Source organism: Anticarsia gemmatalis, chromosome 10 (assembly GCF_050436995.1).
Source record: "Anticarsia gemmatalis isolate Benzon Research Colony breed Stoneville strain chromosome 10, ilAntGemm2 primary, whole genome shotgun sequence".
Classification (NCBI taxonomy): domain Eukaryota; kingdom Metazoa; phylum Arthropoda; class Insecta; order Lepidoptera; family Erebidae; genus Anticarsia; species Anticarsia gemmatalis.
The window spans coordinates 3,363,983-3,381,480 of record NC_134754.1 but is presented as its reverse complement, the minus strand read 5'-3'; positions in this window follow the sequence as shown (position 1 = coordinate 3,381,480).

Genomic DNA, 17,498 nt, shown 5'->3' with positions numbered 1-17,498 from the left:
CACCAAGTCCACCCACCGATTTTGGTAAAAACAAGCTTGGCCCAAAGATGTTACTACTTCCTTGGTTCTTATGTATATAATAAGGTAAACAAAATTCTAAGTCTGTATCCCATGACTAGAAAAGAGTGTAAAGCAGCAGTAACGAAATGGCTTAGTGACCTTGATTATGAAGAAACTGAACAGGTCCTTTTCATTACAAAATAATACTAAAATATTTTCAACACATTTTCTAGCATAAACGGTTCGGGCACAGAGACACATATGCACACACATACGCATTCGCACTCGAACTTGTATACGCACACACACACGCACATGCACAGGCACTCGCACAAGTACACGCGCAAACGCGCGCACACACACACACACACATACACACACACACACACATACACACACACACATACACACACACACCACTCACATTAGTTAATCTCTTGCATTATATAACCTGTGACTTCACCATCTATAACATTCTGTAAGCACATTATTTACATCTGTGATTGTAAACCTAACTTTTGTAACCGGAAAGGAGGGAGCCTGGAGATTTGTAACACAGGTGTCAAGCCTAGTACAGACTCCAGCTCTCACTAAGGTATTAGTTTTAAGGCTTGTTATAAGTGAATTATGTACTTCACCTTTGTGAGAGATAATAAACTATTTTTTTATTATTATTATTATTATTCAGCAGCATAGCAAAATCTATTTAAAGCTATTTAATTATCTCACCTCCTTTTTGGAAGTTTCGTGGAGAAAAAACGCACGAGATCGGGAATTTTAGAGGGGAAAAAAGCACGTTCTTGTTCAACTAGCACTGGGGCTACAAAAATGATTCATTTACAGTTAGACATCATGTTAATTCAATATATACGTAGATTATTCCGCGTGTATATTGAATTCAGATTTTGTTTAAACAGAATTATTTGTTGACACGTCTATAGACACTGTCGATATATTCCTAAGAGCCAAGAAACTGTATTATTTTCCTTTACATATCTACATCTCTATTAATACAAGACTACCCAGTATAGTGTTCAAAATACACAAAGCATGAGCTCAGCCGTGTATAGAGTTGTGTACATTGTGTATCTTGGTTCCAAAGCCTTCGTCCGAGGATCCTACAGTTATGAATTGTGTGGGAGCTCTGCAAACTGTTAAAGCGATTATACTCGTAGGTGTTGGTGGAAGATGGGTAATTTGTCTTGAGGTATTTTGTAACTAAGGCTCTAGAAGAAGGTCTCCAGTCTTTATTTGACAAGGAGTTTCAGAAACTACTCTTGACTAATTAGTAATTCTGAGGAGAACAACGTTGCCTAACACACTTCTCTTCATATTTTTTAGTAGGCTAAACAATCAAAAAAGGGCAGAGAAAATCTAAGGATTTAAAAATCATCCTCTAACTAAATTGTATTTACACCAGTCTCATTCTGAAATCTTGTAACATTGCGAAACGTTTAATAATAGCGTAAAGCCTCAAATTTCCAAAGAGTATAGTAGTTTTCAGGCGAAGTGCGGAGTTGCCATTTACTAAGTGAACATTACAACAGACCCGCAATATGTTATCTTAATGCGATCAAAACGTTTTCAACACGTACCAACTATCAATTAAAGCCCAAGCAACTTGTTCAGATCGTAAGTAAATGTTACATTTCCGATCACATATTAGTTTAGTGGCTCTAAAGCATCATTCGTTCCAATTTCAAGTAAACATTATTACTAAAGGGTTCACACCTGCGCCGCTCTAATGCAATGCAAACATATTTCGACCACCATAATCTCATAACATTGTAAATTGTCGCCAAAGTATCAAGATCCTCGTGTTGAACTACATACATATATGTATAACAGCCGTTTATAATATTAGTCCCATGTAATGGGGGGCGAGCCTATTGCCATATATTGAGCATGTTACCAAACTTCAGGCTAATGTTGAAAATGCTTAATTGAATGATCCGAGAGATACGCTTCTTCAATTTAGGCCTGCTTTTAGCTGGGTAGCCGATTAGTTTACACAGAAAAAAAATGTAAATTAATAAATGAAGGGTATCTAGTGATTTAGATTAAAGAGCACATAACAAAATATCTTTACGAGTCTGAAATAATTTTGGTACTACGTTGGCGATTACTTATTTTTGAAAAAGTACGTTTAACACATTTTTAATACTTCACGAGCATAAGAAAGATGGCCTTATTTAAAACAAAATACCGTAAATTATACTTAACCATGTAGGTATATCCAATAAATAAGTTTAGAGCTGAATGAAAATTCAGAATTTATAACCACAATTGAGAATGTCGGCTCACTACAAAATTAGGTCTCGGCGTACGCCGCCCATGTTAAGTTGAACTGAATGTAAAATGTGGTTTACGGTTGTAAATCTAGTTTTACGAATTTTAATGAAGTCCCGAATCTACATGTTTAAAACTTTTACTTTATAAAATTGTTGGTAAAATTGGAATGCGTATCTTCTGTATAAAACGGTGATAAGTGATGAAATAAATCCGCACCTACATTTAATGCGAAAATACATTTAATTTGAAAAACCACAATCTAAATGCATTATTATCTATAGAAATATAAATGAGTCACCGAAAAGTATGTACGCACGTCACTTTTGAGCAACTAAACCAAACTGGATAATTCTTTTTTTAATACGGACATTATCGAAATTCCCATGGGAATGGAATTAACGAATTAAAATTGCACTACACTCTGTCGAAGACGACCACTTGTGATAAATATTAATAAAAAAAAATTGAACATCAAATAATATTTTGAGAAATCGAATGATTTTTGAAGCATGCACTGGCATACAGCGTAAAGCAAGTCATACATTAAACATTTTAATAGCCATAACTGTTAAAAGTATAAAAACTGCGTGCTTTGGTTTTTAAAAACAAAGTTCGGCGTTTCCTTTCTTTTTTAAACTAATGGGCTTCAGTCCAAACACACTATACGTAAATCTGAACGCGCAATTTTATAAGAATATTGTTAATGTACCATTTTTATAAAGTATTGCAAGATAAATTATTCTTCTTTGGCTAAAACTGTTGCAGATTCTAGTCAAGCTTGACAGTAACTGATACATGTTGCTTTTTCATGACTTGTAATTTTTCTCAAAGAAAAATGTAATTAAGTAACTATGTAATGAGATACTCTAGACCTACATAAAACACAAGATTATAAATGCAAACTTGTCATATTTTAATGCATAAATACATAAAGAATATTTAATGTCTGCTACCAAGTGTCATTATATAAAAGTTTATACAGCTAAGCTAAGTCATAATAATCTGATGCACTCATAAAATGCACTCCCTATTTGCTATCCGCACGAAACGGGCTATGAAGAATATCGGTCCACGTGTTCAAGTCAAGAAGAGATCAGAAATTCAAGTCTATATTTTTATGAAGACTTGATTTTGTCAACATAATAAGCATAAATGTCTAAGATTTTTCTGTCGCTATTAGTTTATAATGAAATCTGAAACTCTATCTCAAATCTATATTTTTATGGAGGTATGATTTTGGAAATATGATTTCAGATATTTTGTATTTATCAAATTATAATGATTTCATGATTTAAGAGATTGATTTTAAAGATTAATGGTGTATAGAAGTATTAACATACCCAATATATTGTAAATTCAAACACTTTCATATGTATACATATAGTGTTCCTGCAATGGTATTCCTACTAGTGACATGAAAAAAAGACCACAAGAAACTTGCCATCCCAAAAAGTCGTCTAAGTATTAAACGAGTTTTAAAACATGATCGTCCAGAATCAAATAAAAAGCAATTAGAACAATCCCGAACATTGTTGTATACTTACGTAATCAGTGTTATTATTTGACGCATCCAACCCTTTTCAACGAAGTTTGCGAATTTCTGTTTATACGGGTGCCTTTTTAGCCTCCATCATGGTGTTTAAACCACAGAACAGGGAACTGTCTGAGGACTTCGAAATTCAAATAAAATTGATCTTGTTTGCAGCTCTTGCTACAAATTAGATAATGAAGTTTCGCCGTCGCTCGGCTATTTATAGAAAATATTAGATCAAGCCTACCGTTTCTTGATCAAATTCTTCGCTGTAATTATTATTTATGAAAAGGGCAAATGGATCTATTTGGAATTCAAATGAGCTGGGAGAAACTGGACAAAAATATATTTTTGATCAAAACATAATATATTATTATGCAACAACGAAAAACACTTTGGGTGGAGTTCTTTAAGGAAGGAAGAATTTTAAGGAAAATACGGTCGTAAACAAATTGGTTGGCTGACAGCTGAAGGGCGATCACGAAGATCCCATGACTTTATAGTCCAGTAGCCAGCGTCGAATTTCGAATGCAAAACGGAATTACACGTCTAACGTTCGCCAAAGGAACTAATTTAGCATGGAAATTCAAATGACAAGCACTGCACTACTGAGGTTAGGTCGAGAGGTGGGCGATGCTGCCGAAAGTTCGTAATCGAACTAGCGAATCTACATTCTATAGCCACAAGCTGACGGCTTTGCGGCCTAAAACGAAGGTTATTGAAAAAACGTATTATATTTTAATAGAATTTTACACTTTTAGGTCCTATCTATTATATAATTTATCTCTATTTTACCAAGCAACACATTTTATAACCGGTAATGTATTTTTTATAGTCGCATCAATAAAACTACACAGCACTAGTTTAATGATTCGTTTCCATAAAAATTCTTAATCGATGCATTGCAATCGATTCGCGTGAAGTGTTCGAGACTGTTAGCGTGCCAATGTCCAGTATCGTAAGTAACGATACGATCGATAAAATGTTTTCTTGTAGATATTTTGTTCTTTGGACTGCTGCCTGGAAATTGAATTTTTGCACATTACATTTCTTAACAACAATTTCTTTTATAGTGTCTTTTTCAGTTTAAATAGGGGCCAGCTGTCTACGTACTTGTCAATATAATTTGTATAGTTCATGTTTTTTATTTTGTATCCCCTTCTGTGTTCTACTAAGGACAAAGGCTCATTACTCTCAGTTCTATATCCACCACGGTGAAAAACATACCAAATATTATTTATCAGATGGCTATTAAAAATAGGTGATATCTTTAAAAACCCATATTTTGAAACTTAAATAAAATGTTATTACTCTTATTTCTATAAAAATAAATACGATTACATCGACATGTTCGTTCAAAGCAGTCTTATTCATAATAAAGATATCTGAGAGGTTTTTACAAAACTGGAGCTTTTCATAAGGGTCTTAGAACGCTGTTTAGCAATTCAAATCGTATAAAAAGCTTTGAACGACGGACGGATTATATGAGTGCGGGGTTTAATTGTTAAACTCCAATTGAGAAGAGCTGACGGAAATAATAGTAGAAGGATGTCATTAATTTATGTTTGTAATTCGTATTAACTTCGTCCCCAAAAATTATGTAAATCTGGTTAAAGTATTAAAAAACCGAATGTAGGTACTGCTTTTTCCATGGTAATTTTTTTTGTATACCAGGTATATTTTTTTTACGATAGATCTCACACTATCTTACCAAGCGTAACTATCATTGGCTAAAAAATCAGCAGCGTTTGTTTTGGTCATAATAGAAGCACTACTTCTTGTCAGAATTGTAAATGCGCATAATATGAGATGAATATTTCAGAGATTTGATTAATGTAGTATGTATTTCTTAATCAACTTCTACACTTTTTCAATTCTAAATGTCTGTCACATCTAACTTCTAAGAATATTCTTATAAATAATCAATGTTTACCAACATTTCCTTAGCGCCCTTAAGACAAATTACTTAAATTGTACGTCGTCATCTCTCGCGTCTCCAAATTACAAAGTAATATTTGGATAAAATATTAGAAAGCAGAAACTCCAAATTTAATTACATTTTCTTACGTTAATGATAAAAAGTATTTTTTTTTAGGATATTTCTTTAAGGCTCGTTTTTCTAGAATAAATATTTAATTTATGTTATATTTGAAGGAAAAGGCTCAGCTAAATATTTTAGCCGGAGGTTATACATCTTCCATATTACAATAATATAACGTGAATTGTATTGGTTTAGGACCCATACTGATACTGAAGTATATTTTTTACTTACATTATTTTTTGTTGTATCTATTTTGGGCACGAAAGGATAGAAAATGAAAAATGCAGCAGCATAAAAGCAGGAATAAAGCAGGAATATGAACATTATTATTAGAGCATTCATAATTTTCATACATTTTTTATTGAATACGTGTACCCCTATAATTATAATAAATAAGATAGACAAAAATAAGTAACTAATTATTAAAATTATGTCTAGGTAATTTATCTTCGTCATGACGGGGTTGAATTATTAATTTAAATAACAATAGACAATCTTCCATTGTCAGCCGGGGGCGTAATCAACATTTTATTTGAGACCGACGTATAAAAACATTCCGGAGCACATTATAATCGTGAATTGATTTTTCTCCAACCTTTAACATTTCACAAACTTCGTCGAGTGTAACAAAGGAAAAATCTTCGGCAACTTCATAAATATTTCACGACTTTCCTTTGATTGACAGGTTAGTGGAAATATTACTTACATTTTTCTCTACAATCGCTGTTCTAACTTATGTTACTGAAAGTAGGTAGTGAACATTTATTTTTATTGTGTCTACTTTCGTATTTTATTTAGGTGCCTTTATTGTGTCCTAGATAAAACCTTTCCACCCTCAAAGGAATTTTTCTTATTATCAAACTTCTCGCTTTTTCTTATTGTAATCACAATTTCAGTCCTCAAAGTCAAATGGCAAGGAAGAAATTAAAAAAAAGTATTTATAAGAATGAAATGTCAGCAATATGACGACTTTTTTAATTAATGCCACCCGTCAACATGGAAATATTCTTTTGGGAGTGACACGGACTGTTATTTCCTTTTGATTAAATATTATAATTGCGACGGAAATGTGAGACAAAAGGTCCGATTTCCATGATAACAACAGGATATTAGAATATCTCAGCGAAATGACAAATTATATTTGACCATCTTTTTGGCTGTTGCTGATGATACAAAATGACAGAAACAAACTTACAGACTTTTATGCAATGATGACTTCCGGTACCTACTTCAACCGACAGCGAACCCCTTCGTGTCTAATAAAGTTCGATTTAACAACTTCCACTGGCTTCCTTTACGTCCAGCATAATTACAGGCCACTAATAAAAAACCTAGCATTGACAATCGTATCGGTGTCGTCCAATATCACATTTCAGATTATTTGTTCTCGATTTACTTACCTTCCTTTTTAACATCTACTTCATTTAGTCTCTGCATTATCCAAAGGTAGACACGTAAAAACCATCTTTGATATTAAGATCACATGTACACTTCTTCGAGTATAAAGTTTAAAATAAATATAAAAAACTCGAATTCAAAAGTCACTTTGTATTCCACTACTATCGGTTCTCACCTTTAACTGGTTGTGTAACCGATGTTTATATGAAGTACACACATTCAGGTGTCGCCAGTATTTCCTACCAAACACCATTTGGGTGATTTTACGAGTTTTTTGTTTGTGTTGCGGACTTAATGTGCTCGCGGATATTCCGAGTGCGTTGGTTGTGTAAATGTTTCACTTGTCACGCCTTAATGCCTGAGGTATGATTTACAAGTAATGTGCTGGAAAATACTGTGTTTGTTTCAAGTGTTCTCATAGTGATTGTTTGAAGTTTTATTGCATATGAGCTTTGTTGTAAGTTGTCTTAAAAGCAGGACTATATCGTAAGGAAATATCTTACTTCTTATTGAGGTACCTAACCTAAACGTACATTCATAACATCACGCCTGTTATATCTGAAAGTATAGACAACGGTGTACAACATACACTTACATTTCCCAAAATTACAATATTAATTCCTTATAGTAAGGGACGAGCCTGCTGCCTTATAACGAGGGACTATCGAAAGATATTAATATAAATTAGAAATAAATCCATGACACTAAGACGAAGTCTTGGGTGCAGTTTCGGCACGACCCTGAAACTGAACCTGAGATCCGAGAGTAGTCATATATTACATTACCACAGAGGCAATTAAATGTAAAATATTTATGATTCAATAGTGCATGCATATATCTTCATCAAACACATTGGCAGAGTCAATAAATTTTGAAATGACTGTAGCTTACAAAAAAGTCATTGTTTATTTCATGTTAACAATAATGTTTATTCAATACTGTCACGAGTTTTGATATCAATAACTCATTGGCAACTCCGCATTCATAAATTGCAATGTAATTTACGACTTCCGACAACTTTCAGTGCCATATGTAACGTTATAGATTAATAGAATATTATACGGGTGGAATTATATAATAGAATAAATGAAATTTAATGGTACAAAATGCGTGTTCGCGTTAATGATAAGACAATATCGTATCGTAGTCATATCATTGTTCTTTCTAATTCATTACCTAATAAACTTTTAATACTTAAATAATTATTTCACTACATGAAATTGCAGTACCTCCTTACCAAACGATATTAAGTGCCAAATATTTGACCAAAATGGCTAAAACAATGAATAGACGATTTTCATATATACTTTTAGACATATACATATACATACATTTCATTTATACATTGCGTACACGTGCCTTGACATACCGACCGACGCCATGCAGTAATAAAGTAATTGACACTACATAGCTAAAAGTGCTCTTACCGTAAATAAATACACTTTATAAATCTAAAATAAATGCAATTCTTATAAATCTTACTTTGGAAATAATCAAAAGGATTGTAAACTAAATCATTACAAGCAGTTTCTAATCCTACCATGTTTTTCCCTGGTCCCTCGACAGTTTTTTGGCAAATTTATTTCTTGTACGCTTACATTAAAAGTCTTTCGGGTGCTATCTATCTTCTCGCCTCAGTGCGTGTGAGAATTGAAGTAAATACCTGACATTGTGTGTGTTTAATGTCAAAGAAAATTCCGTTTCATTTGTTAATTTCAATTTCAAGTATGGCAGTGTGATGATTATAACAGATTTTTCGGTTACCGAGAATTTCGAATTATGTGTACGACGTGTCTATTGTTGGATTGTACCGTGAAATTACGGTTGAATAGTTGTGAAAATATTGGCCTCAATTTGTGTTTCTGATTTTCAATTTCAAATTTCTTATAAATCGTAACTAATATTAAATATTAAAGCGCAAATTTCTACAGAAGGTACGAGTACTATCTAGTGTCAAGAGCTTGAACGTTTAAAATGAACTGCAAAAATAGTTTCTACGGCGCCCGCTAGAGGCGCTGATCAGATTTTTTTACAAGATTTTTGGCAACTAGCTTGTCGACAGTGATAGCAGTATATCGGCCCTCTGAAAGGAGTGTAAATTTGTTAAATCATTGCAATGGTTTACTAAAATAAGGGTTCCATTGCCGATAGCTGCCATTGTCCACCGTTGTTACAATGATTTACTATATCTTCTTAATAAAATACCAAGCATGGAAGGCAGACAACTAATTCACAATAGTCTCATGCGACAAACAACAAACCACAATTTACCCCACAAAATCCAGACCACTCAGACCAAATCACCAAACCATTTCCGAAAACCACACTTAAAATTCGTCTCCCATTCACCCGTGATACGAATAGATGTCCTCTATTCCTCAAGCATTCCATCCTATTCTAACTTACATTTAAGATATCTGTCGACTAAGTCTTGGTCCATTTCCTCCATTCCTCTTCTGTGAGTTCCGGCCATCCCTTTTAGAAGGCGTTTAGTCCCCTCTTTCCCTTTCGTCGCGTCTTAACTGGGAACGTAATGACGTCACGTAATTGGAGTTCATTTTGCGGTCATTTTAACAGACGCAGTGTAATTATGTACTTGTAATATTCTGAGGTTTGTCAGTGAGCTTGTAATGGCGAATTTATGTAATTCATATCTTTGTTTTTAATTTTGTCAAGTTTATTGGTAGTTCATATTTTATTTGTTGTTTGCATTAATGACTAAAACCGTACTAATTAAAAATGGAAATATTGCTATACCAACGTATTAGTCTGAAATCAGTGTCAAAACGGGTTACAATTAAAACTAAATATAAAAATCGCTGTACTATATCTTTTGCTTTAATCTTACTCTATCTCTATATTTTATATAACTCGGTTAACTCGGCTTTTACCGACCATACATTATACTAATGTACATAATTAGGTGTGTATTATACCTAAAGAGTATTTTTTAAGTTCTTTAAAGTTTCAAACGCAATTTTATTCCAGTGCTAGTGAAAGTACTGGCTAACAGTAATAATCCAGTCTTCGACCCCGTATATACGAAGATTGCACACTTTTGACGCTCGGACAGCTACTGATGGTTATTGGATCTCAGAATACAAGGAAACTTACTTAGCACCGAGTGGAGTCTTCTATAACACTTATTTAAAAAAATATTGGACGTGTTTATTGAGACAATTTATGCATATGGTTGGTGGAATAGAATGAATTGTGTTAACGGCTTGCTTGCTCGTTCATAGATTTCTTTCGTAATAGTTGCACAATTTTGTAATTATAATATGTACCTAAGTGAAATGTTAGATCATGCGCTGTTGTTAAAAAAATCTCAATAATTATTATATTTAATTGATTTAAACAATTTCGCGAGCTTCAGTATTTGAATCAAAGTCACCGATAAATATAAAAGTGCCCATATTTCCACGCGATGCTATAGGTATAAAAACTGCATAACAAAATAAGGAAAAAAAAAAACGTAGTCCTTTATTAACGCAACTGGACTGGAGAACGCAAAAACAATCAGTATGTCGCTTACGTTAAAACTTCAAAACTCCCTATTCAAAAACTCATTTACATCGATAGCAGCTAAGAACAATTGTGTAGAGAAATATTCTCTTCGCAATAAACAAAAGGCGTTAAGTGCCATAAATTGTAAAACTTTATACGTATGCTTTAAGTTATCTCAAGAGCAGCATGTGCATACAGAATGCCTGTAATCTTATCCCAAAATTGTTGTTTAAATTCAACAATCTTTGCTTTATGAGAGTTGTTTGTTATTTACATTTATTTATCTTGAGGGATTTTCTTTGGATTGTTTGCGTGTTACCAAGATATGTACGAAGTTTTGTTTCAGATTATGTAGTAGTAATAGTGTTGCGAGTGATAGAGCGACTTTAGTAAATAAAAATTAAAAGGAATTTGTAATTTAAATCTGTGTATTCATTTATCAAGAACTGAATACCGAACAAGATGATACTAATTTGATGTTTTACTACCGTTGGTGTTTATTCTATCATACGTATCTGCTTAATAATTTGGTTCACACTTTACTAATGAGTTTCAAAGTAACATCCTGGTGAGTCACACATCATATTTAGTCAAAATTGTGGTAATTGTTATTTATAATGAAACACGATAATTTAATTATTTATGCACATAAATTGTGCATAAATAATTAGTAGTGCTGTATTCATATGGCGCATCTTAACAAGAACGTAATGACGATACAACGCCATCTGTTGGTATGAATAAGTAGTTTCAAACTATGTCTGTTATGTAAATTAAATAGCAATATGCTAGCTAGTGAGATAAGTTTAAACTTAATACGTTATTAATATACGAGTGAGAATAGGTAAATACATAATTGAAAGATTTTGCATCAATTAAAAGAAATGAATTTAATGTTTCTGATATACGGGTTTGTGTTAACAATGGTAGCCGTAAAAACGTATCCAACATGATAAACATCAATGAAAAAATAGCTCTTACAATAATAACTTACAAAAATACAATCTCATTCCATAATCTTTGCACGGAATAAAGAAGCAAATGAAGAAAGTCAAAAACAAATAAATAGTAAAAGAAAATCTGTTTCAGTCAGACCGAGAAAATGTTGAAATAATCCCTTTATAACGCCTTGGCAACGGCAACTCTGGAGACAATAATGAATTCAAAAAGAAACACGAAAATCGCGCTCGCAAGTATAAATCAGATTTTAAAGCAGACAAAACAATACGAAATTGCAAAAGTTTAAAACAAATCCTGGTATAAAGTACGTTCGGTTGAAATTTCAGACCGAAGACACTCAAGTTTGGAAATAGATCAAAATAAAATTGGTGGCACTTCCTCTTGAGACGGTCACGGCTTTGTTTGAGGAAGATATTTGCCGAAGTCGCAAATCTGATTTTTATTGTTTGGCGTCTACATTACTTCGGGGAAGTGTAATATTGTATGTCAAAATACAAACTAAATAATAGGTTCCTTTGTTGTAACAATAAAGGAATTACTTTCGGTTGAACGATAGAAAAAAATACTCTCCAGTTGTTGTTTATTTTGTATTCCAGTGAAATACAACGACAACTGTAGTGATTATTTTCTTAACTTATAGTACTTACATATACATTATGTACATGTACTATTATCTATTTTTGGATTATAGATATCAAGATATCTCTGCATTTTTAAATTACTCTATTGTTCTTTGATATTCATCAAGGCTATTTATTTTTTTCAAACATCACGCCTGGTTTATCTACTTGAATATGTACGAATGGTGTAGCTGCTGTAATGTAACTGGTCTGTGGTCTTAAAAGTCTAGTCTACAGTCAATTACATTTGCATTCAAGTCCAAATAAAAAAAAAAAAAACATGTGTAGTACTTCAACGTCGGAATAAAAATATAATCAAACGAGCGCAAACGACCTTTATATCGAAAAAATAATCAAAATAAACCTTCAGCGCTGTCACGTCACATTATATCAAACACATGTATTTACGGGATGTAACCGCGGCTGAAGTTGTCACATATTAAACTTTCACGGATAAAATTGAGTCACAGCACCCAACTTGTGCGTCATTCGAGTTCAGTTCTCTTTGATGTGGAAAACCGCTTTGACATATTACGAAATAACGTTAAAAATGTCAGATAATATTGTATGATATACGTGAACACTGAGGTCGTAACAAACGGTAGTACACATTGCGGTTTTTGTACAACATACGAACCGTGCTTTTGATTGTTGACTAGCATTGTAACTGGTGCATACCAACAATTGTTACGCTTTTCAGCCAGCGTGCGGTATAGGTGTTTTACCCTCTATCTACCGCTTTTGAGGAGTAACAGGACAGTTATAGACTTTTCTTAACTTCCTTATACTTACAATTATACACTATTTTTGTTACTCTCGAGAAGATTATGTCTATCAAAAAATGTTATTTAGTTAAGATTTTTTATTATGTTTTAAAAGCACGTGCTCACTACCAACACAGGTAACTGTATTGAGGTACCTAAAAGAATGTCTGACATAAAGTGTTATATATGAATATTTTTCATTCGGATCGAGGCTTAGTAGATGAATGACGTGATCAATATCGAAAGGACGTGACGTCTTTATCAACATTGGGAAGATGAAACGGGGCTATTTCCTGCGTTCCGTGCGGTTGGCTCTGTGATCCTAACTTATATGTAGAGGTATATAGAGATAGTGGACGTGAGTGTATTCAGACTCCTAATATGTATTTTTGTTACGTTTTAGATCTTGTAGGAACGTTTAATTTATTCTATTTCTACGGCAACTCGAAATGGATTTTAGTCAATACTATACAATATTTTTTTATTGCTTTCGTCTAACGAATTGCATTAAACATAGCTTATTTGATTGTATTAAGGTTGTTTTCTATTCTCTTTTTATTAATTATTTGCTTTTATTCAAAATTTTAGAAACGTCAAGTTAAAATCAAGGAAATTGATTGCTACAATTACGCGTAATATTAGTAACTAGATTATACTTATTCTTACAAAACGTTTGTATTTTCAGTTTTCCTTCTCTAAAATGTAAAACTATTGTATTTTTCTAGCCTGTTTAAACTAAAAGTCTTTGAAGTATCATTAGCGTTAAATGCAATTAAATCCGTTATTCTTTTTTCTCTTCATTTGAATTCAATGGCGATCCATTTATTTCAAGTAAGTTTCAGTATTTATTTTGTTTTTTTTTGTTAAGTGATTAGAATTAGCATTTAAATTGCTTTGAGAAACATTGTGTCGTTAGTTATGGGGTTATTTGAAAATACTTTGTATTTTTAATTGTAATTGACTAACTTCTGCTCGCGTCTTTGTCCGCGTGACCAGATTTTTCGGGGTAAAGACATTATAATATGTGTTAGTACAATAAACTGTCTGTGTACAAGAATAAATTGATGAGATTTAGATAGATTTAGAGATGAATATTAATCAACGTTTAAACATCTAAACACTAAAACGTCCGAACTTTCGCATTTATAATATAAGTTACTATTTCTCTCATTTTCTTCTTCAAATATTTTCTTTAATTGTATTCAACTATTCAGTAACTTTGCTTTGTTATATCGTGTGAATTTCGACAAAGTTTCGAAGTTAACTTTCTAATTATTCCGCCCTGTGGGTTGGTTGTGCCATCTGCACTAAAACATATTTTGCGGTATCGTGATAATTCTAATTGAATAACAATGTCGTTAGACTCTTTGATGAGTAAAGTATTGTTTTTTGAAAGTTGAGTCTTAGTCTTAAGTCCCAATATTTCATATATTGCAAAAAATGATCATAATTTATGTGTATCGTATGCTTCGTAAAAATACAAATGAAAGAAAGAACCCAAAAGTTTATTGAATTTACGTTCAAAGCGTAGCGATAATTAATGCCTGGCAGAAACGCACCAAGTACCTAATTATAGCGGCTCAAACTCTACCTTTCGCCGTTGCAACAGAAAGTTAATTTTGTATCTCTATGTACATACGTTATCTCAAAACAACTTCAGACTTTAGAGACGACTTTAATTATCATGTAAAGTAGAGGAACTATGCTAGTTTGCCTGCAGAGCGCAAATTACATTTGGCATTTACTCGAAGAACTGCGGAAACTCTCATTACCTACCGTCTTCACATATTCTTATTGAAGTCATTTATAAAGTAGCTCTCAGCTCGCTATGTTCCCAGTTCAGTTTGCAAGAAACAACTGCACTTGCTTTCGTCATAATTTAAAAATGTTGTATTTTCCTAGTGCAGGTTCGCGTGTTGAGAAGTCTCCGAGGAAATTTACCTCCAGTCCTTAAAACTAGAAGTACGCCAATGATTTATGTTGGCACTATTTTACCGCATCGAAATTTGCTGTTCTCGCTAATTCTGATTAATACTTACCAGGAGTTATGGAAGTATTAATCAAGATACTTGTGAATTATGACAAAATTTATTAGAGTTATAAAGTATATCGTGCAAAAACAGCAATGTACTTTTATATTACCGATAATAAAGTGTTAATAAATTCCATCAGGTGATAACTGAGGTATAAAAGGGTGAGAAGCGAGACAAAGCGCCGATTTTACTACGAGAGTTATACTTACTTAGATTTCGTTGATACGTATAATTTGTGAGCAATAGAGGCTGCCTGTCAAATATGTGTGTAATAAAAATTTATGTGTGCCAGGTGAGGATGCCATAACGTCGTCCAAATACATTACGTTTGGGCCCGACAACACAAATTTGACATATGATATGGGTGCTGTTTGTCGTCAAGACTGAAACTTTGACTAGAAGATTCAAAGAAGAGCATCGTTTTACTCAGCAGAAGGAACTTCGAAATATGCGTTTTTTACTTTACAAAGTTTTCAAAACTTGAAAGTTGGAAAGGAGCGCAAAATAAAAATGTTTAAAATTTCCAACGCGAGTAAGTATTGGGAAAATCGAAATATCAACTTTTACCCTCGAAGAGAATGTTTTTGCAGAATACACAAAATGAAAACCGCAATCACGGGATTGGCGAACAATTTGTGGCTGCGTCCACTTTCTGTTTATAAAGTTCAAATAAGGTTATCAGAAAGTTCACTGTTCAAAGGAATCTTATTATTATTGCTCATTAGGCTAGTAGGAGTTTCTTTTGAGAAATTAAATGATAAAAGAGTCCCCAATACACGTGCCTCGTGCAGGTCTACTGAAGAAATATTTAGATAAGGATTGGTGTTGGACTGCTTGACTATCACCACTACTTTGTACATCAGTTATTCTATATTGTTGATGAAATCAAATTAAGATCCGAGAGAAAATCTTTTTCAATCACAAGAAGAAAAACATAGCCGTATCATAAAATCAGTAGGGGATTATAATAACAATAGAAGATCTCATATAAAAAACAGTAATTTCAATCAAGTTTCATTTGTTTTCTTTCAATGATAGGGTAATGGGAAATATGGCAATGTTTTTTCCCGTTCGAAGAATTGACTGGTCAGTAGTTCTGCTGAACCATTTTCCTGATGACGCTCCGACATCCCTACGTGGCAATTTTAATATCATAAGATGAATATAGATATCCCCATTTAAGCGGGAACATATTATTAAGGCTTGTGACACACGTATTCGATTCGGCATCAATCGGCAAAAGTTCGAAACGATCGAATCCGAAGGAACTACTCAATCGGCACAAGCCGAACAAGTGCACTTAAGTGCAGTAACAGCAACAGTATAGCAAGTCTAACATGTGATACGATCCAATGAAACGTCAAATTAAAGGTACCTATTGTTTTCTATAGATCAGATAAATAATGCGATACTGTACTGTCTGTACTGTTGAGTATCGAAAGTTTGACATTTTGAATGTACTGCCAAAATAGTTCCTACGATGCCCATCAGAGGCGCTGATCAGATTTTCATACAAAATTTCTCGATGACAGATCGGTTGTCGGTAGTCGATAGTAGTAGAGAATCGAGCTACTGATAGCAGACGATATTAATAAATTGCAAGTATGTCGTAGCGTTGCGTGTTGAAAATTTACATGCGTATGGGTGTCGACACATCACTCGTACGTTACGTCGCGTTTTAATAATATGTTTCCGCCTTTATATTGATTAATTTGTAAAAGACCTACTTCGTGTTTTTTCCGTTTTCAAATCACATTCATATTTTATTTTATACATATTCCTTTATTCGTTTTATTAGACTTTTATTTGGCTGTTACAGACATGTTGGGCTTAACAAGCTTAACATTTCGATTTCTTTTGGTTCAATTCCATTGGCTCTAATAAAAATATATTTGTATTTTTATAAGCGAGGGTTTTTCCTTATAAATTGGCATGGTAGGTGAAATTTATGTGGTTTATTACTGGTATGAATAGATGGAACAATTTAAAATATAGGTACGTGCTGAAAAGAAGGTTGGTTGAATTTCTATACAGAATTTAAACTTTGAGTAAATTATAAAGACTAGTTGTTTGTAGGCAACTGTAAAATTGATCGCTAATCTATCATGTTTTCTTTTGTATAAGAAATTGATCGAGTTTCTATTGTTTTTGATATTTCTATATTTATTTGTTTAATGTGGGTAAATGGTTTTGATTTTGATTTGCCTAAATTAATTGGCCGTCTGTATATGTCTCTCTTTCCTGTTATTTTATCCAGGCTAAACCAGACTAGGTCGAGGCCGATTAATAACAACAAAATTTACCCCAGTGTATAAAATAATATAAGTATTATAAAGTTATTAAACTACTTCT